Genomic DNA, 21,252 nt, shown 5'->3' with positions numbered 1-21,252 from the left:
AGTGGTCACTGGGGCAGAGTAGGGCAGGCCTGTGGAGAGTGGAGAGACCTAAAGAGAAAAAGGAAGTGGTGGAAGGGAAAAAGGGAAACACCAGGATGGAAGGACAGGTCTATAATGAAGGAGGGAGGAATGGAAAAGCAAAAAGCCTTGCCCATTATGGTTTGGAGATTTGCAGATCATAATTTTTTGGCTGGTGGTTTGCAGACCAATTAAGAAAGGGTGGTACTGCCCATTGGAGGTCTGAGTTTTGGTGGTCAAGGCTGCTCTTGGAACTGGGTATCCAGTTGAGGATAAGGTAATCACAGTCCCCTTTCTAGTGTAAATTGGTTTATTAAATTAAATGTGACTACATGATTTGTCTCCTTGCCTTAGAATTCACAGAAAGAGCTTGAAGTCCTAAAGGCCATAAATTTTCTAAGATGGGATGTGGCAATATAGGTTTGTAAAAACCCAATGGGACAATGATATCACAATGGCAATAACACTATATCATGTCAAAATAATGCTTTGATACCACAATTAGTTTTTGATACCATTCTTGTTATGAGGTCACCATAAGTTTATGTCACAATGGGTTCATGATGTCAGAGTGGCATGGTAGATCTCAATTGTCATTATTTGGCAATGAATATATGTGATGCCGTTCTACCAGGTTTGTGATGTCACAATGTGACATAATGGTCATGATATCTGGCAGTATGATGTCACAGGGGATTTCTGATATCACATGTCAAACCAGAAATATGAGATTGTAAACAGATTATGAGCTCACAAAGGGCCTAATATATGACAATGACAGCATGTCACAAAACTTATAAGGACTGGTATGTGATGGCACAGCAGATTAATGATATCACAATGGCAATGTGATGTCACAAAGGATTGTGATATCACAAAGGTTATATGGTCAAGTGGGTTTCTGAAATAGAATGAATTCACAGAATAGGCCTTAACAGTTATGTCTATGATGTAACAATGTCATTGTGATTTATCATGCTATGATGCAATTGTCATTTGCTGATGTCACAATGAGCTGATGATGTCATAATGACAATTTGTTCTGACTGCTGATTTAAGATGCTACAATGGTTATGAGGTCACATTATGTTTCTGATATCAACACACATGTCAAATTTTAAATAGAAGGTTCTGGGAAGATGGAGGAGGAGAAGCTGGAGGCTAAACAAGATCTCGCATAGAAAGCAGTTTTAGAGTTCCAGTGAACAGTCCTAAGCCAGAGAATCACACCAAGTGTGCCTTCACAGGACAAAGAGTTAGGCCAGAGAGAGAAAATACAGGCAAGGAGAAAGCTCTGAGCACTTGCCAGCAGCTGCCGCTGAATCATAGCGAGTCTGGGACGAAGGAGCCAGACGCGGCAGGCTAGCAGAATCTATTCAACACTGGCAAGAACCGACAAGGAGCGGACATCTTCATTATGTAGTTCGCAGACCAGAGATGACCCAGGAACCAAGACTCGGCGTGAGTAGAAGCCTAACATCCTCACTCCTTCTCAAGCAGCAGAGGAGGGAAGCCCCCCCCCCCCAGTACCGGAGATCTCCATCTTGGATAACAACAAAGCTCGGCAGAGCTTCTAGCTCCAACTCAGGCCTTGGAATATATCTAGAGTCATCTAGCAGGTCACAAGAGCCTAACCTAACCTGCCAGACTCAGCTCCACCCAGGTAAAGTCACCCAGCTTGGGCACCAGCCCCAGGAGTGGCTTTCTTCACTGGGTAATCAGAGCCAGAGGCTGCCCCTCCCTTTAGCAGCCTCGACAATCAATTGAAATTCAGTAAACAGAAACCCTGAGAGTGGCTCCAGGCTGGGCTCTGTGAGTTTCTCACAAACCAGCCCCTGGGAAAAGCTACTGTTTGCTAAAAGGCCTCAACTCTACCCAGAACCTAGCCTCATCACAACATCTCCAAACTCGAGGAAAAAGCCATCTCCCTCTTTTGTGATACTCAAAGCAGATCTCCCTGACATTGAACTAACCTGGGAGGAGGATCGCAGAGCATTTTTCTGCCTGTTCAAAGAAACTGACTTATGTAACCAACCAAGCCACAGGACCACAAGCAGACCAGAGACTCCAACCAGAGTCTGGTTACAGACACAAGGGAGACACTGTATTTTTCCCACCCCTCCCAAAATGATCAAAGAACTTTTTTTCTTGTTGTACCTATTATAAAAAAATTATTTTTATCTAAAACTTTTTAATCTTTAAATTTTACCTTTTTTGAAGAAAAATTGTTTTCTAGTAATTTTTTTTCCTCTTAGAATTTTATTTTAGGGATATAAGTGTGTGTGCATTTTTCTTTCTTTTTTTTTTGTTTTGTTTTTGGTTTAGCTCTACTGAACTTCTGATCTTTTTTCTTTCTTTCTTATCATTTTCACCTATTCTTCTCTTTCGTTCTTCTTTATGTGAATTTATTGCTGTTCTGCACATCCTCAGATAAACCCGTAGTTGATTATTAGCCCTCTTTATTATTATTAGACCTCTTTATTCCTACATAACATTTTAAGTATTTTTATTTTTAAGTTTTTAACATCTCCTTTATATCCCTCCCCTTCTCTCATTTTATTCATGTTCTTCTCTGAATAGTTTGTTTTCGAATCTGTACAATATATTTAATTTTTACCTTTCTATTTCTTCTGGTCTCTTTTTGTTCCCTTTCTCTTTCTTCTTTTTTTTCTCTCTCTCTACTTTCATCCTATCCAACTTATTTCCTGCTTTGAGATTAGGACTTAGTTAACACTCCCTGTGCCTTCCCACAGCACCCTATTCCTATTTTTACCCACATCTCTTCCTAAACCTAATAATTTCTGGTTTACCAAATTCTTCTTTGCGGTTCGTAGCCCATTAATATATAATTGTTTGATGTTGAATAGATGTATCTGTTGAACAAATTGTATCTGCAGACTATTGACTGTGCAAATTCAGACTTTGGTTGATGCTTGCCTTAAGATAGTGTTCTAGCACAAAACGTGTTAATTTCACCCCAAATGGGCAGAGTAAGCCGGAAAAAAACAATAAAAATGGCAAGTCCAGGTATCTCAACTACCACTCATGATAATCAAGAGACAGAACAGATAATGAATAATCCAGAGGAGAGTTCCCAAATAGCTCTACAAACACTGCTGGCAAACATGATAAATCAAAAGATTGAAAAAATACAAAGGACTCTGTATGAGCGTGATAGGGAGAGAGAGGAGGCAATCCAAAAGTTTATACAGGAATATCATAAGCGTGAGGAAGCTACTCAAAAACTGATACAGGATTTGCATGAGCAGCTTGAGAATACTCAAAGAGAAAGTTAGGAATGGCGTGAGCAGGCTGAGAACACTCAAAAACACCACACACCTGTTAGGATTGCATCACTTTTGAGACAACGCATGCTTTTGGAGACATCACAGTCCCTTTGTGAGCTCATACACTCATTGTGAGTTGACATTTGAGATCACATGTTTCATTTTGATATCACCAACCCATTGTGACATCACACTCTTTTTGTAAACTCATCACAAAAAAGCATTTGACAAGATCCAACACCCCTTTATGATGAAGGCTCTAGAAAAACTATGAATCCAGGGAACATTCCTCAATACAATAAAGGTTGTATATGACAAATCTACAGCCAGCATTACACTTTATGGTGGAAAACTAAAGCCATTTTCTCTTAAATCAGAAATGAGACAAGGATGTTCACTCACTCCAATCTCTTCAATTAATTATTAGAATATCTATAAGACAAGATGCAAACATAAAAGGTATCCAAATAGGGAAATCATGAAAATGACAATACTTCCCAAGGCCATCTACAAATTCAATGTTTGCTTATCAGTATTCCAAACTCATTCCTCAAGAAAATAGAAAGGCAATCCAAAAATTCATATGGAACAATAAAAGGCCCCAAATAGCAAAAATGATGCTTAACAGAAAGAACAGTGCAGGAGGAATATCAATACCAATTTTCAAACTCTACGAGAAAAGCATAGTAATGAAAATAGCTTGGTACTGGCAGAAGAATAGACCGCAGGACCAATGGAATAGAATTGAAAACCCAGAAATGAACCTACAGTCCTATAGCCACCTAATCTTCAATAAGGGTGCTAAAAAAATAGAATGGAAGAAAGACAGTCTCTACAGTAAATGGTGCTGGCAAAATTGGTTAATCACATGTAGAAAACAAATCTAAATCCATATATATCACCTTGTACCAGGATCAGTTCCATATTGATGACAGACCTCGGGGTTGAAGCAGCCACCCTGAAAACATTACAGGACAAAATGGGAGAAACCCTAGGTTTACTTGGCACATGCTGAAATTTTCTTAATAGAGACCCAGAAAGACAGCAAGTCAAAGAAAGGTTGGACAAATGGGATTGCATGAAATTGCAGAGCATCTGCGTGGAAAAGTACAAAACTATCAAGATCAATATAAAGCTCACAGATTGGGAGAAGATCTTCACTAGCTATACAACGGACAAGGTTCTCATATCTAAAATATACCTGGACCTCAAAAAATTAAATCCCCCAACAACAAATTCTCAAGAAACAACTACCTAATAAATAAGTAGTCTAAAGACTTACAGAGAAACTTCTCTGAAGAGGAAGGTAGGATAGAAAATAGACACTCATCCTATGAAGAGATGCTCATCCTCCCTAGCAATAAAAGAAATGCAAATCTAAACAACACTGAGATAGCACCGTACCCCAGTTAGAATTGCTCTAATCAAGAACTCTAACAACAGAAGCTGGATGGGATGTTGGTGGGAATGTAATCTTGTTCAACCACGTTGGAAAGTAGTCTGAATGTTTCTCAAAAGACTCTACATAGAGCTCCCCTATGACCCAGCAATCCCACTTTTGGGCATTTATCAAAATCATCAAAAACAAGACCATACTAAAGCTACCAGCACAACTATGTTTATTGCAGCATTATTTACCATAGCTAAGATATGGAACCAACCTAGATGTCCCTCAGTAGATGAATGGATCAAGAAAATGTGGTATATGTACACAATGGAATTCTATGCCTCCATCAGAAAGAATGACATTGCCCCATTTGTTAGGAAATGGAAAGTCTTGGGAAAAATTATATTAAGTGAAGTAATCCAGGCCCAAAGAAACATAGGCTCCATGCTTTCCCTTATTTGCAATAAGTAGTATATGTCTGAGACAAACAGAAACTGAGAAGTTTATGTTAGGTGAAATGAACACCAAGATAAGGACTCAAATGGTATTTCTTTCTTGCTATTTTTTCTAGCGTATTTATAAGATTATTTCTTTGTTGCTTCGCATAACCCTCCCCCACAGTATAACCTTTGTTTTCACTCTATTTGATGTTGGTATAACTTGGGGAGGTTAACGGAAAAACAAATTGGGATACAGCTGGACCCATTGCAACAATGATATGTACAAGATGCTATGTCGAAAAACGAACTTTACAACTTTGGTGCAGGGTGAGGGAGACAGAAGGGGATATGGGAAGGGATGGGAAGGGGAAACAATTATGGAGACAACAATGCTTGATAAGTAATGTACTCATTACTTTGTTCATGTAATTGTAAACTCTCTGTATGTATTTTCACAATAAAAAAAAATCTTAAAATAATAAAGTAAAAATCCATGTCAATTTTTTTTTGTCTGTCGTGTGCCTTTTACTCCAGGCCTGGGCACCGTCCCTCAGCAATTCAGCTCAAGGATAGCACTGTACCACTTGAGCCACAGTGAAGTTTCTAGTTTTCAAGAGATATATTGGAGATAAGAGTCTCACAAACTTTTCTGCCCAGGCTGGCTTTGAACCACAATCCTCAGATTTCAGACTTTTGGGTAGATAGGATTACAGGCATGAACCACCAAACCCCAGATTCAAGAAAATTTTTAAAAAGCAAGCTTATTGAAACTTCTGGCTTTTTCTAATAAACAATATTACTTTTTCAGCATTAGTTTATAATTATGAGTTATTTTTAGATGTAACTGGGTATTTTTTAATAGAATCAAATATCAGTTTTACTATTACTCAGTATCTCTCAAAAATCCACTGTAATTGACTTTCCCCAAAGTCAATTATTACATACTATATTACACACTATTTTTATTATACTCTATATTATATATAGTGTGAATTGAAAATAGTTTGGACAATTTCATATAAATTATTAGGTGCTACTTTAGCAGTATAAATTCACATGTGTGTTTTTAAACAAAGGAAAGATTTTCGAGTTAAAATGAATGTGTAGTGTGTCCCAATTGAACCAAAAATTCTGAGTTCATACAGAGAAAATTATTTTCTTTCCACTAAAGACTTTGAAGTAATAACATAGGAAATAGTAAGGCAAGAGGAGGAAAAATTAAAATCACGTCAAACAATGTGTCTGTTATACTGCTACCCGCTCCACTATGAAGATCTGCCCATTCCCAGTTGTCACAAAATTTCATGTCTCTCTTAGAATTCTATTTGGAAAAGTTCTAAATCACTGATTCTTTTTGTACTTTCTGTTATATGAAACAAAATATATACACAAACCAATTGAAATAAAATGCACACATATGTTGAAGTCACCACAACTGGAAAAACAACCAACAAAGTAGAACTTCCCCAGGAACAAAAACATGTCTTGCCCAGCTTTTTTTTTTTAAGCACAGAAACCTCAAATACATGTTAACTTGGAGTAGAGCCATAAAGATAACTGTGTCTCAGAAATAGAGTAATGTTAATTTGTAATTAAATTCATCTAGATGAACCTAATATAGCAAATCCCTTGAATTGATCAAATTGTTAAAATAAATGAGGCTGTATGCAGAGTGAGATCTGCACATATTTAAAAGAATAAAATAACAAAATCATGACATACTTAAAAAATTCAGAAATGCAATGAATAAATCCAATAGTATCTATATTGAGAACTAATCCCTACTGATATAACAAGAAAAATATGCAAATAATAGAATCTGAGCAGTGTACATAACTTTAAACTACTCCTAATCACACATTGTAGAAGACTGAATGTGGCTTACCTAAACGAAAACATCAATAAATGATATAAATGAAATTAAAAATCTCATGAAAAGAGAGAAGTAGTTTCTGGAAAAAAATAGTTTAATAAATGGTGGTCAAAATCTTTCTAGTACTGACAAAATTGCATATCTATTTTTTAAATCCAAAAAAATACCCAAGTTACTCGAGCTGATTTGAAACTTTGGCAAAGTAGCAGGAGACATCTGTAACATTATTATGGATGTTGACTCTGGCATGGAATTCATTTCCTCTTTGATCTGACAAATGAATATATGAAAGAACATAACTACTCCAATTCAATATCAAGACCTAACTAAACATATCACCAGAAAAATTATCATGTAAGCCATATTGCAACTGGGGTAAAAGAAAAATCAGTCACACTGATTCTGTATTTATTGTAAATATTGATTTTTTTCTATAAATTACTTCCTTTAGCTTGCATTTTTGAAACATTGTGTTACATAATGTATATCTTGTTAACTAATTTTGGATGCCTCCTTAAATTTTGTTCTGAGTAAAATGTTTCACTTCAGTTCATAACCCATGAAATGATGTTGATTTCCAAAAATTCTAATTACTGTTTATAATATACAAAATCTCATAAGCATGACACAAGTAAGCATTGGTTAATATTTTGATATCAGGGTCTCATGACTGATGAGGCTTATCTCAATGAGTATTATTGTACCTAGATTCCTCAGCCTAAATTTATCCACAGTTAAAAAATGTTTATAACTTTTTTATGCGTTTTTATTGGGAAAATACTGTACAGAGGAGTTACAATTACATGGGCAAGATAATGAGTACATTTCTTATCAAGCATTTTAGTCTCCTCCTTTGTTTCCCATTTCCATCCCTTCCCATCCTCCCCTCTGCGCCCCCCACCCAAAACTCCTCTCCTTCACCAAAGTTTTAAAGTTCGTTTTCGACATAACGACTTATACATCTCATTGTTGCAATGGGTCCACCTGTATCACTATTTAAATGATTTGTATTTTCCCTTCCCCTCCACAAATTATACCGACATCAAATAAAGTGAAAGCAGGAGTTATACCGTGGGGGAGGGACATAAAAGGAACAAAGAAATAATCTTATAAATGTGTTAGAAACAATCACATGAAAGAAAAAAAATTGAATACATATCTTAGGGTTCATTTTCCTAACATCAACTTATCTGACCTATTCTGCTTGACTCAGACATATACTAGTTATGGAAAATTTGGGAAACCATGGGACCCATGTTTCTTTGAGCCTGGCTTACTTCACTTAATATAATTTTTTCCAAGTCTTTCCATTTCCTAACAAATAGGGCAATGTCATTCTTTATGATGGAGGCATAGAATTCCATTGTGTATATATGCACCACATAAAAATGTTTATATCTTTATTTGTCACCCATCAGAGATTAAATCCGAGTATAAAGCCTAAGGAAAATGTTAAAGTAAGAATTTAGTTTTTCTGGATATAAAGTAAACAAAATGCAGCATAGAGTAACTCACTGGTTTAACGTCAACCTATTTCTCCAAAACATTCCAAGCATTACCTTACAATGGGTATTACTCTCATGAAGGGAATGGGGAATATAAGAAAAAGACTAACCAAGCATTGTCTTCAAATATATATAATTTAGCGTCATCTCTACATTTCACTATAAACATTTCTGGTAAAAACTGTTTGAATAAATTGATTTATAATATATCCTAATTTCATATACCAAATTACATTCAGAAATTGGGATATACCAAATAACTAAAGAAAGTCCTGGCAGAAAAAAGGCACCTGTATATACGATACCCAATTCTGAGGTATTTTTCATTATGCTTCCATTTAATGAATGTGATTGTTTAAATGTTTCATAAAGTATTAATTAAAATCAATCAGTGTATTATAATCTAATTGTTTATAGTTTTATCCTAGAATCATTTAAGAACTTCCCATTCAATCATGACATACATCACATTCTGTTGGTATTCATATGGATAGGAATGAGTTTCTTAGGATGTCCTGCCATTTAGAGGTGGCAGGACCAGGATTCCGACTTAAACCTGAGGATAGGGAACTCACTGTTCTGTTCAAGAACATCATCAAGACAAATGATTAGGCAGGCACCATTGTCTCTCAGCAGTCCTCCTTGATATATACAAGGTTGTGATAGGAGGATCATGGTCAAAGTCACCCTACACAGGAAAGTTCTTGAGAGCCCTGTCCAACTTCAGTGCCAACAAAGCCAGAAGTAGAGCCATATGGCTCCACTGTTAGAGGACTAGCCTTAAGTAAAAGCAGCTCAAAGACTGTGCTCAGATCCTGAGTTCAAGGTCCGGGACTGGCAGCAAACAGACATACACAACAATCTGTCCAGCCATCCAGCTAAAGCAGGTCACACTCAGCAGCATTTATTTACATTTTATTATGAGGCAAAAGGAGGAACAGTCACAAACCAGGCATGGGAAGACAAGATCAGCTTTCTTAGAAAATTAAACTTGGGGACGTAAAATGGTAGCACACTTATCTAAAAATTACCATTAAGAAAAAGATGAGGGCACGGAATGTGGATTAGTGAGAGAGTGCTTGCCTAGGAAGCAAGAAGCCCTGGGTTCAGATCCTCAGTATCACATACAAAGAAAAAGCCAGAATTAGTGCTTTGGCTCAAGTAGTAGAGTGCTATAGACAGTACCCAGGCCTTGAGTTTAACCCAAGAACTGGCAAAGAAATAGCTAGCTAGGTAGGTAAGGTAGGTAGGTCGAGAGAGAGAGAGAGAGAGAGAGAGAGAAAGAAAGAAAGAAAGAAAGAAAGAAAGAAAGAAAGAAAGAAAGAAAGAAAGAAAGAAAGAAAGAAAGAAAGAAAAGAAAGAAAGAAAGAAAGAAAGAGAGAAAGAAAGAAAGAAAGAAAGATGATAGATGAATCTTGTTTTGGATGTCAGGAGAAAAGAAGCAAACACTTTCCAGTCTTCAGTGTGCCAGGACACTAGCATGGCCTTCACACAACCACAGAGAAGGAAGATAGTCTCTTTCGCACTTCTCAGGCAGCCTAGTGCCCCAGTGTCAAGAGGGTAGATCCAGGTTCTAAGTCAGGTGCTTGGAAACAGAAGAGAAAGGGCCCTGCCTCCCCTTGGATTGGGGATTTGCATTAATGAAGTGGAGAATGAAGAAAGGAGAAGGGACTGGCAGAGGTAGAAGAAGGGCTTTCAAATCTGATGGAGAGTCAAAAAACCACTCCCTAAGACCAAAGAGCAGAGTTTTTCTACTCTGTTCCTCCCCTCTTCCCCACTAAACTGGTTCTCTATTGGTATCCTAAAGATAACCTGCGGCTCCCTTCACCTGGTGGAGGAAGATTAATTAGTCATTGTTAGAAGAGGCTGAGAAAAGCCTGACCCTGATGTAATTCTAACAATTGGTTCAGATTTCCCCTCATTGCTGGCTGTGCCTGCTATGAAGTGGTTTTGCAGCTTACGTCCCTGTTGAGTATGTACATTCTGCCTCCTAATCTTGCTGGCTTAGGTCTCTTCACCTAGCCTGGCTTTTGCAACTGTTTTCTGCCTTCAAATATGGTTAGAGTGGAGTTCATCCTGATAAAAGGGCTAGGGCTCGAATCCTGAGTACTTCATTTGAACCCAGGATGGGTCAATAATATTTCATTCCTGCTTCTATAGCTCCAGAACTCTAAGAACATTTAGAGTGCAAGTAACTTATCCCCAAGGGAAACACAGGAAGCTCTTGAACATCTGACGTTTCAGAAGTGGAAGTTAGAGTGTCAGATTTTCCTACCCTGGCTGGCTTCACCCTATGATCTTCAGACCTTAGCTTCCTGAGCTAGGGTGACAGGCATGAGCTGCTGGTGCTCTGCTAGGTTCAGAAATATAATGACATTGGCAATACAAGTCAACTGCTTATCACAAAATGCTTGGGAAGCATATTAAGCCTTTCAACAGTGGACCTTTCAGAACCCCCTAGGACACAAAGTTATAATGCTAGAGTTTGAGAGAATGGACATATGGATGGGCTACACTTGATTCTTAAGCTCTGACTCCAATTCTGGTGTATATCAGCATTCAATTTCCAGAGAATGTCCTACTAATTAGCAAATAGGAAAAGTACTTTGGTTAACCCTCACTTTTTTAGGGTTTTGTGTCTCAAACTCAGGCCTGGGCACTGTCCCTGAACCCTTCAGCTCAAGGCAAACACTCTACTACCTGACTCACAGTGCCACATGTGCTCTTTGTGTGGTTCATTGGAGATAAGTGTCTAACAGGCTTTCCTTGCTGAGGCTGTCTTTGAACTGTGGTCTTCAGATCTCAGCCTCCTGAGAACCTAGGGTTCCAGTTGTGAGCCACAGGCATCTGGCCTATTGTTTTTGACAGTCCTGGGGCTTGATCTTAAGGCCTGGGTACTGTCTCTGAGCTCCTTTTCCTTAAGCCTAGTGCTTTACCACTTGAACCCCTCCACAGCTTCTGGCTTTTTCTGAGTATGTGGCACTGAGGAATCAAACCCTAGCATTCATGCATGCTGAGCAAGCTCTCTACCACTAAGCCACATTTCTAGCGCCACCCTTACAATTTTATCCTGAAATTGCGTCTCCCCAAGAAAAGGCTTCTGAGTATAAATCATCTAACGAAATTCCTATAGGAAGATTCCAAAGATAAATAAGAGAAATCTCATACTTGGGAGAAACTCTAAACATGTGAAGACTGTGATAAATGTTTCCATTTAATTATGTACCATGTTGCAACACTTAATTTATAATAGATGTACAACATGTACTAAATATTATGTGTATAATAATACTAAATACAATTAACAATAAATAAATGAATCAAGTAAAAAATAAATTAAAAGTCAATAATAAAATCATAATATGTAATAAATATACATATGTAAATATATATCATATATTATACATATATATAAATATTTTTTCCATTGCAGAGCCTTCATTCAGACGCTGGGAACTCTAGCCTGAATGTCTTTTCCTCAAGACATTGAGCTTTGCCTTCACCCATGGTGCAAAAGTTTTACCTGGATGGTGAGATCAAATCTAGCAATGATGGTAATACTGGCCCCAGTTCCAAGGCAGTAACTTAATTTTTTTATGGAAGCGGTTATGTTTATTCAGTTACATACTGAACATTAAAAAGAAGCAGTGCAGAAATTTGTACATCTATTCAGACATCTTTCTCTTATCCCCCAAATGCTTCTCTTAGCACTACTTTTTCCATTTTTTTATTGTAAAAATGTTTTACAGAGGGGTTACAGTTAAATGGGCAAGTAATGAGTATATTTCCTATGGAGCATTGTTGCCTCCTCCTCTGTTTTCCCCCTACTATCCTTACTCTGTCATCTCCACAACTACTCCCCCTGCTGACTTAATTTTTATTTTTGGATTTGCATGGGGTTTGTACTCAAGTAGTGGCATCTCTGCACTTTCCCTCACATTGCTACATATTTACCAAGACCCTGAGTTCAAATCCAAGGCTAGAAAAGAAAATTGTTAGAAATTCCAAACCAGGGAGCTTTATTTATTTTTTAATTTAGTTAAATTATTTATTCTTTATTTATTTATTTATTCTTTATTTTGCCAACACGGGCTTGAACTCAGGTCATAGCAACTCTACCTCAGCTTCAGTAGCCCTAGGGTGCGGTGCAGCCTCCGGACCCATAGCCAATCCAGGGATCCTAGGCCCAGAGGGCTTGCAGGAAGAAAAAAAAGTATCATAGCACAAAAAGTGGTGAGCTGCAGAGGGCTGGGTATTTTATGTTTTTTTTCTTTACATGGTGACCAGCCTTGGTCTGAATGACATGGTTGCAAAGTGGACCTGACCTGCGAAGGCTGGCAGGTTATCAGGGAATCCATAGGCCAACCTGTCAACATAGGTACCGGGTTCAAATCCTGGTACTGACACCTACCAATGGCAGGAGATGACAAGAGACTCGTTCCTATGCATAGGAATACCAACTGAAAGAGTAGATCATGCTTCGGGCTAGTCTAAAATTGGATGCAATAATCCTAGGATGCTGATTGATGATAATTAATAATATATTACACATGAAAAGAATAATATTCCTTCAATGGCGTTATAATAAATGTCTAAGAGTTGGTAGGAACGTAGTAGGTGTCATTCAATCATAGATAGATGGATCTGGCGCTCTCTGGGAACCACCTGAGGGCTTCATTGGCTAGAGGCTGCCATGCTCACTCTCATCCATTCACGAATTGGGCCTGCTAGGCCCTGAGTTCAGATCCTAGCACTGCCAAAAATGTAATCTTGGAGTAAGAACCGGAGTGTGACACATGTTTTTCTTCTCTGGGAGAGTCCTGGGTGTCAGGCATGATGGAGAATATATCTACAAATCTGGATGCTGTGTGATAGGATGTAAACAATGTAATAAATGGTAGAGGTGTCATCAGAGTCAATAAAAAAATGGTAAATAAATGAATAAAACAAGAAATAAAATGAATAACGACACCCAACATAATATGAACTGTATATCTGTATGGAAGTATAAATCCTATCTTTAAAATGGATATAAGGAGTATGTTTTCCAGGCCAGAATCTTGAATTCAGGTGTAGGGAACAAGCCTGACATTCTTGTCTTCAAGTATGGTCAGATTCCCTTCCCTCACAGTGCTGCATATTTGCCCATACCTTGAGTATAAATACCAGTCCTGGCAGAAAAAATGGCATGAATTGCAAACCAGGAAGCTAATTTTTTTTTTAATTATGGACTATTGGGGAAGCCATAGTCCCACACAGCAACATAGGCCTACAGTTCAAATCTCAGTTATGTTACTTTCGGATGGTGGGAGATCCTAAGAGATTCTTTCCCATCCACAGTAATAACGATGGAATGTTATCAGTGTCACGATTGAATGAGTTGCTCATGAATGATACTTTTATAACATTAGACATCATAATTTCAGTCAGCTGATGGATTTTATTTAATATCTTATGAATTATCAAAAGAATACTATTTCTCACAGGGATGCAATAATTCAGGACACTGATTTACTTACTAGTTTATTAAAGATGAAAATAATAACATTAATTATATGGAGGCATAATAAATACAGAAGAATTGGTAGGAATGCAGTCTATATAACAGATCAATGGATAGTCATCTCTGGCTCTATAAAGATACATATTGATTAGCATACTACCATCTGCGTGTCAATCTGTTCTTATTTTGTCAAACCCTGGGGATCGATCTCAAGTCCTGGGAACTGCCTGTCAGCTCAATTTGCCCCAGGATAGCATGCTGACACACACCAATTCATGAATTTGGCCATGTAGCAGTGAGTCCAGATGCCAGCATGCCCAAACAATGAATCATGGAGTAAGAAACTGAATGTGACACGTTTTCCTTTTCTGTGAAAGTCCTGGGTGTCAGGTAAAAGTGCAATACATATGCAGACTAATATCCTATTTAATCAATGTAATCAATGTTCTATGTGGCATATTAGTCAATAAAATAAACAGTCAATACATGAATAAAACAAAAAAACAAAAGGAATAACTACACTGAACACAATAAGGAGTCAATCTATGTATGTAAATATAAATCATATATTTAAAATGCACACAAATAAGATGTTTTCTAGTGCTGGGGATCGATTTCAGACATAATGAACAAACATGAATTTCTTGCCTTCAAGGAGGCCAGCTTTCCCTTTCCACACAGTGCAATAGAGTTACCCAGACCATAAGTTCCAATCCCAGTCCTACAGAAAAAATGGCACCTTTATACTATATGATGCCCAATTCTTAGGTATTTTATTATGTCTCCATTTAATGAATGTGATTGATTAAATGATTCATAAAGTATTGATTAAAATCGGTCAGTGTCCTATAATATAAATGTGCATATTTTTATCCTAGAATTATTTAAAAACTTCCCATTCAATCATGACATACATCACATTCCATTGGTATTCATATAGATAGGAATGAATTTCTAAGCATCTCCTGCCATTTGGAGGTGGCAGGATCAGGACTCCAACTGTGGGCTTCAGCTCCCACCACTTAAACCCGAGGATAGGGAACTCATTGGTCTGTCCAAGAACAGCAGAACCAATGATTAAGCTGGCACCTGTGGCTCCCAGCAGTCCTCCTTGATACTTACAAGGCTGTGATAGGAGGATCATGGTCAAAATCACCCTACACAGGAAAGTTCTTGAGAGCCCTGTCCAACTTCAGTGACAACAAAGCCAGAAGTAGAGCTGTTTGGCTCCAGTTATAGAGGGCTAGACTTGAGCAAAATCAGCTCATGGACTGTGCCCAGATACTGAGTTCAAGGTCCAGGACTGGCAACAAACAGTCATACGCAAAAATTTGTGCAGCCATCTGGCTAAAGCAGGTCACCCTCTGGTCTCCATCTGAATTGGACAGAGTTCCCTGGGAAAGGGGTTGGGGGAGCAGCTCTCATCTTGACTCTATCCATTATGCCTGCATCACAGGATTCGGACCACACCCCCATTCTTTCATTGTTCTTTCTGACCAATGGGATATAAGAATTGTGGCCACGCCCACATTCCATGCTGACCTGCACCAGGATTCCCTCTGTTGGTTGTCACCACCACCAGCAGTTGAGGAAGGTAGAAGTGGCTGAGTGATGAGCAGGAGACATGAGGCGACTTTGGATTAGAGTCAGAAATTGACATCCTAGTCAGTGATTCAGAGAATAGAGGATTTCCCAGAGTGGTCAGCCCATCTTTCCCATCCTAGTGCTCAGATATCTGAAACAAGAAGACTCCCTGAGAGAGCTATGGGCAAGAAACTACAGCCAGAAAACTGGCAGAAGAATACTTCCATCAGACATGCAACATTCAAGGAAACAAAGAACACGAAAAAAGGAGGGGTCCCCAAAATACCACTGGGGAAGGTGATTCAACAGAGGGTCCAGCCAAAGGTGATGCCCACCCTGGGCATCCCCTGCCTTTGGACACAGTCACAGCCACCAAGGTCCAGAGTGTCAAGGGAACTGATACCACCAAGGATCTGCAGAGATGTTAAGGACACATGGTGCCTGCCCTGGACTGCAGCAAAAGAAGAAACCAGGCACTCTGTGCCAAGATCCAACCACTGAAGCAGGAAAATACAGGCCTGCAGGATCGACTGAAGAAAGAGAGGGAGAAGATAGCCCAGGTTTACGAAGCACCAAAAACATAGCTAGAGATCCACAAGCCACCCATACAGAGGTTGGTTTTTACAGAAAGTGATTTACAATCTGCACTGGCCCAAGTGAAGCAGAAGGCCAATGACAGAGAAATGGAGCAAGAAGGTCTCACCAGCTGCTGGCAGGCCACAGAGCAGCACGTGGAAGAGGCTGGAGATGGTGGTTTCTGCAGTCACTGCTGCACAGAAGGAGGCCAAAATTTTCTTCTAAAAGCTGAATGATGTGACACTTCAGCTTGAGGAAAAGACCAGAAGATTCGATGAAAGCTGGAAGCATTCTGGACACAGAAGAGCAACAGGAAGAACAGAATCTGCAAGTTCCAACAAGTGCTGGTGGGGCGTGGGGCACTGAAGAAACTACTGGACAACCTCAGATGGATAGTGACCTCAGCAATTCTGGAGAGAGACACCTTGATGGAGGGTCTGAGCATTGAGAGTTCCACATGGAAGGAGAAGGGTCAGTGGCTGACCGAGCCACTGACTGACAGGAGAAGGAGCAAAGGGTGAGGCAGGTGCTGGACCTAGAGAAAGAGCTAGAGGAACTGACAAAGAAGCTGGCAGAGCCATGGCCCCCCACAGGACCATCTCAGGCCGAATGGTAGTTGCAGGCCCAGGCCTACCACATGCAGATGGAGTTGAAAACCTGGAGGAATAACTTCACATCCAGGTCCAGGAAAATCAGAGGCTCTATCTGCAGAATGCGTAGCAGCGGGAGAAACTGCGGAGACTGGAGCAGAAGGCCAAGGACTGGCAGGAGATCCCAGAGACCCCACAATGTGCATGTGTGTGCGCCCCATAGCCAGAGGAACAGATGGCCCTGCTGTGGGATGCTCTCCACAAGGTGAGCGGTGAGAAGGAGGAGCTCGCCAGTATCCTGGACTCAGAGCAGCAGGTGAAGAAATATCTGTGGGAACAGCTAGACCACCCAAAGGAGAATATAGAGGAACGGAAAGAGGTGGCTGAGAGAGAAAGCCTAGCGGCTTGGGAGCTGCAGGAGCAGCAGGAGCAGTTCCTGGCTCAGCTGCATAAGCTCAGAGCCACCTGTGAGCCGCACATTCCCTCCAATGAGCAGCTGAACTGCGAGAAGGAGGCCCTGCAGCAGCACCTGCAGAGGCAGATGCAGCTGCTGGAGCAGCAGAAGCAAGTGCAGGGCCCAACCAACTGAGCGACCAGGGGGTGCCCCGAAAGTGGCAGGACACTCCCAAGTGCCTGGAAGTGACCAGACCAGAGGAGGAACTCCTGCAGGCCCAGCTGAGCTTCCTGGCTTTCCCTGGGGAAGGGCAAGGTGTGAGTGCTGGAGAAGCAACAGGTGAGGAGGTGACTCCACACCTATGTGATTATCGCAGAGGATGGAGACATGCGCCAGACCTAGAGAGATGTGGCTCTGCGAGTGCTCTCAGAGACTGATCCACAGGGGGAAACTCCTGCTGCAGTTGCGGCAGCCCTACTTCAGGTGCCTGGCCCACCCGGCAGCTCAGTGCCAGACAGAGCTGGAGCCACAGGCTCCCACCCCGTAAGCTGCTACCACAGCAGGGGCGGGGATGGGATGTAGCACACGTGGGCATCTGAAAAGAAAATCTGCTTCGTTCACGACTTGCCTGATGAGGTGGATATCCATAGTCCAGCAGATGAATTCCACCATCGATGCAGTCAGCTGTTGGCACACATCTGCATTGTCAAGGAGTCCCTGGAGGCATGTAAAGAGCAGATGTTCATCCTTCATGAGCTGTGTCAGGAGAAAGCCAAGCATGTGTGCCAGCTCTCCTAGGAGAAGATGGAGAAGAAGAGAAAGCTGTGGAGCTGCTGTCGCTCCTCTCAGTGGAAAGTGTGGACAGCAGGGTCAAGATGCCAGCAGAGCCCCCCCCCCCACTGCCTCAGATGCCTCAAACTCCGGGGTGGAGGAAATGAGTGAGGACCAGAAAGGTTTTGAAGAATTGCAACTTCAAGACAGCTTGGAAACTGACAGACCTCATAGATAATTCCCCCACAGAGCACGTCCTGAGGAAGATGCCCCACACCCAGAGCATCCTACAGCTCACGGGCTCGGGCAAGGAGCACTCCCTCCCTTTTTTCTGTAGAGTGATGTGGATGATGACACTCTATGTGACATACTGACTCTCAAAATCCTCGGCAGCCACCAGAAGTGGTGGCCAGGTGTACATCAAATGACCCATTGGTGGCCAGGGAAGAGGCCCATGCTATGCTTACAACAAAGAGTAAATTGTTTTCAAAGGGAAAAAAAAGCCTTCAACAAAATTTTGTTCTTCCAGTCCTGGGGCTTCAACTCAGGCTGTGGTCACTCTCCCTGAAAGCTGTTTTTGATCAAGGCTGGCACTTTACCAGTTGAGCCCCACCTCCCCTTCCAGCTTTTTCTGTGTGGAATGGAACCCAAAGCTTCAGGCATGCTAGGTGACCTCTCTACCCCTGAGTCACATTCTTATCTAGAATGATTCCCCCATCCCCTCCCAAGCCCATATGGCCATTCCTCAGATATATAGGAAGTAGGGGCTAGGATGCATATGAAGCAAAAGTCTGGTTCACCCAGAAATACTCCCCTGCCCCCTCTTCGACTCCCTTAACTAAAGTTTGTCTTCCTCCCTTGAGGGATGAGAGATGGAGAGGGGTGTCCCAAGAGAGGACTACCAAGAACAATGGCCACCTGAGCCCCACAGCCTACCCCACACAAATGGTCCTCTAGATTCTGATCTTACCTGATTCAATGTGGAGTCTACACTGTCACACCACCTCTTCAATGCTCAGGATGAAATAAATGTCAGCCTTGGCCTCAGCCCACACACAGGGTAGAAGTTCCTAATCCCAGACCAACTTCCATCTCTGACTGCCCCGAGTTAGCCGGACCCACCACCCACCACAATGTAGGTAGCAATGACCTCACAGATGGATTCCAGGAAGAATGTTTATGGGAAAGAGCAGAAGGAGCAGGGTGAGCAGGGCAGAAGGTGACAGGGTGATTGCTCTGGGATCTTCCTCCTTTGAGCCCTCCGGTCAAGCCAGAGCCATGCTGACCCAAAGCAGGGCCAAGGCCAGAGTGTGAGACAGGATGGAGGAACATGGGACTAAAGGAGGTACTGCTTTGTCTTGGAGCACTTGAAAATTCCAATTGTATTTAGCTCATGCCAATCCCAAAGCCAACATGCAATGCCTCTCCTTATTGTTGTTGTCCATGAGCGCTGTCGCTGAGCTCTTTTTCTCAAGGCTGGCACTCTACCACTTGAGGCACAGGGACACTTCTTGTTTTCTGATGGTTCATAGAAGATCAGTCTCACACACTTTCCTACCCAGGCTGTCTTAGCACCGTGATCCTCCAGATCTCAGCTTACTGAGTAGCTAGGATGACAGATATGAGCCACCAGTGCCCAGCATGTGATGCTTTTTGAAGGCATCTTGGAGATTCTGTAAAAGGAGACCAAAAGGGCCTGGATAGACCATGACCCAATCAAGAAGCTGGGATGGGGGAAGGCTGATCTTCTAGCCATTCTATTACCCAAAATTAAAGGTGCCAGGTGGTGTTGTATGCATCAAACTCCTTGTCCAACAGCACTCATGCTTAATGGGTAAAAGGTAGAGAATATCCAAAGATTGCAGTGTAGAAATCTCTGATTTTGCATGCATGCGTGTGTGTGTGTGTGTGTGTGTGTGTGTGTGTGTGTGTGTGTGTGTGTGAACTGAGAGCTTAGGCTCTATCCCTGAGTTTTCTTGCTCAAACCTAGTGCTCTTCCACTTGAGCCACAGTCCCATTTGCTTTCTATGGTTAATTATAGGTAAGATTCTCAAGGACTTTCCTGTCCAGGGTGGCTTTGAAGCATGATGGGGCCCCCAGGGAAGCAAGAGTAAACACAACTCGCAAGTACAATCCCTATAGTGGGAGACCCCTGCCCCCTAGTGGCCAGATGTGGGACATTGGCCCCTTGCCATCATCCTCTAAAGTTCAATTGAGGGAAGTGACCAGGCCCAAGCTGACTTTTGCTCACCCTGAGTACTGATGCTAGAGCAGGTCTTTTCCACACTAGGCCAATAGTACTCCAGGAGGTCCGGCTACTAGGGCACAAGGAAGGGAGAGGTCAGCTCCAGACTGAGCTAAGAGCCTTTGCCCATGGATACCACAACTTGTCCTTCCTGATCACCATAAGACCTGTCAAATAACAACCCCCCCAAAAACCCAAAATTGGAGCTGTGGCTCCAAGTGCTAGAGCTCTAGCATTAAACCAAAATGCTCAGGGACAGGGCCCTCAAGCCCTCCCCCTTAAAACACAAGTTGGCTAATGTAAACTAGTAGGATTTGTGAAGCTGAACTTGTGACATACAGCTAGGTGCTGAGTCCTTCACAGGGTGCTGTTTGCTGGGGCCTTCTCACATGGGATTTTGTGCTGAGTCCTCAAAAACTGCTGTTTGCTGAGTCATCCCAAAGGATGCTATGTGCTGAGTCCCTGAGAAGAGTGGGCCATCCAGGGTATTTCAAAAGGTGCTGTGTGCTGAGTCCATTACACAATGTACTCTATGCTGAGTCCTTCAAAAGATGTGCTGTGCTGAGCCCTTGAGAAGAGAGGGATGAGGTGAATATTTCAAGTGATGTGTACTGAGTCCTTTACACAGGGTGTTCTGTACTGTCCTTCAAATGGTGCTGTGTGCTGAGTCCTTCAACAGTGTAGTATGTGCTGAGTCCTTGCACAGGGTAGTATGTGCTGAGTCCTTTAAAATTGTGCTATGTGCTGAGTTTTTCAAAGGGTACTGTGAAATGAGTGTTTTACACAGTGTTTTATGTACTCAGCCCTTCAAAGGAGGCTCTGTGTGGTCTTAACAGAGGGTGTTATACACTGAGTACTTGTGAAAGAGGCTACATGCTGAGTTTTTCAAAGCATGCCATGTGCTGTGTCCTTTATACTGCGGGCTATGGACTAACTCCTTCAAAGAGTGCTGTGTGCTGAGTACTCTACACAGGTTACTATATGCTGAGTCCTTCAAAGGGAGCTGTGTGCTGAGTCCTTTACACAGGGTGCTTTGTGCTGTTTTTTGAAGTGTGCTGTGTGCGGAGTCATCTCAAAGA

This window comes from Dipodomys spectabilis, unplaced genomic scaffold (assembly GCF_019054845.1).
Source record: "Dipodomys spectabilis isolate Male_0828 unplaced genomic scaffold, ASM1905484v1 ptg000339l, whole genome shotgun sequence".
Taxonomy (NCBI): domain Eukaryota; kingdom Metazoa; phylum Chordata; class Mammalia; order Rodentia; family Heteromyidae; genus Dipodomys; species Dipodomys spectabilis.
The sequence above is the reverse complement of the archived record's forward strand: the minus strand, read 5'-3'. Positions refer to the sequence as shown.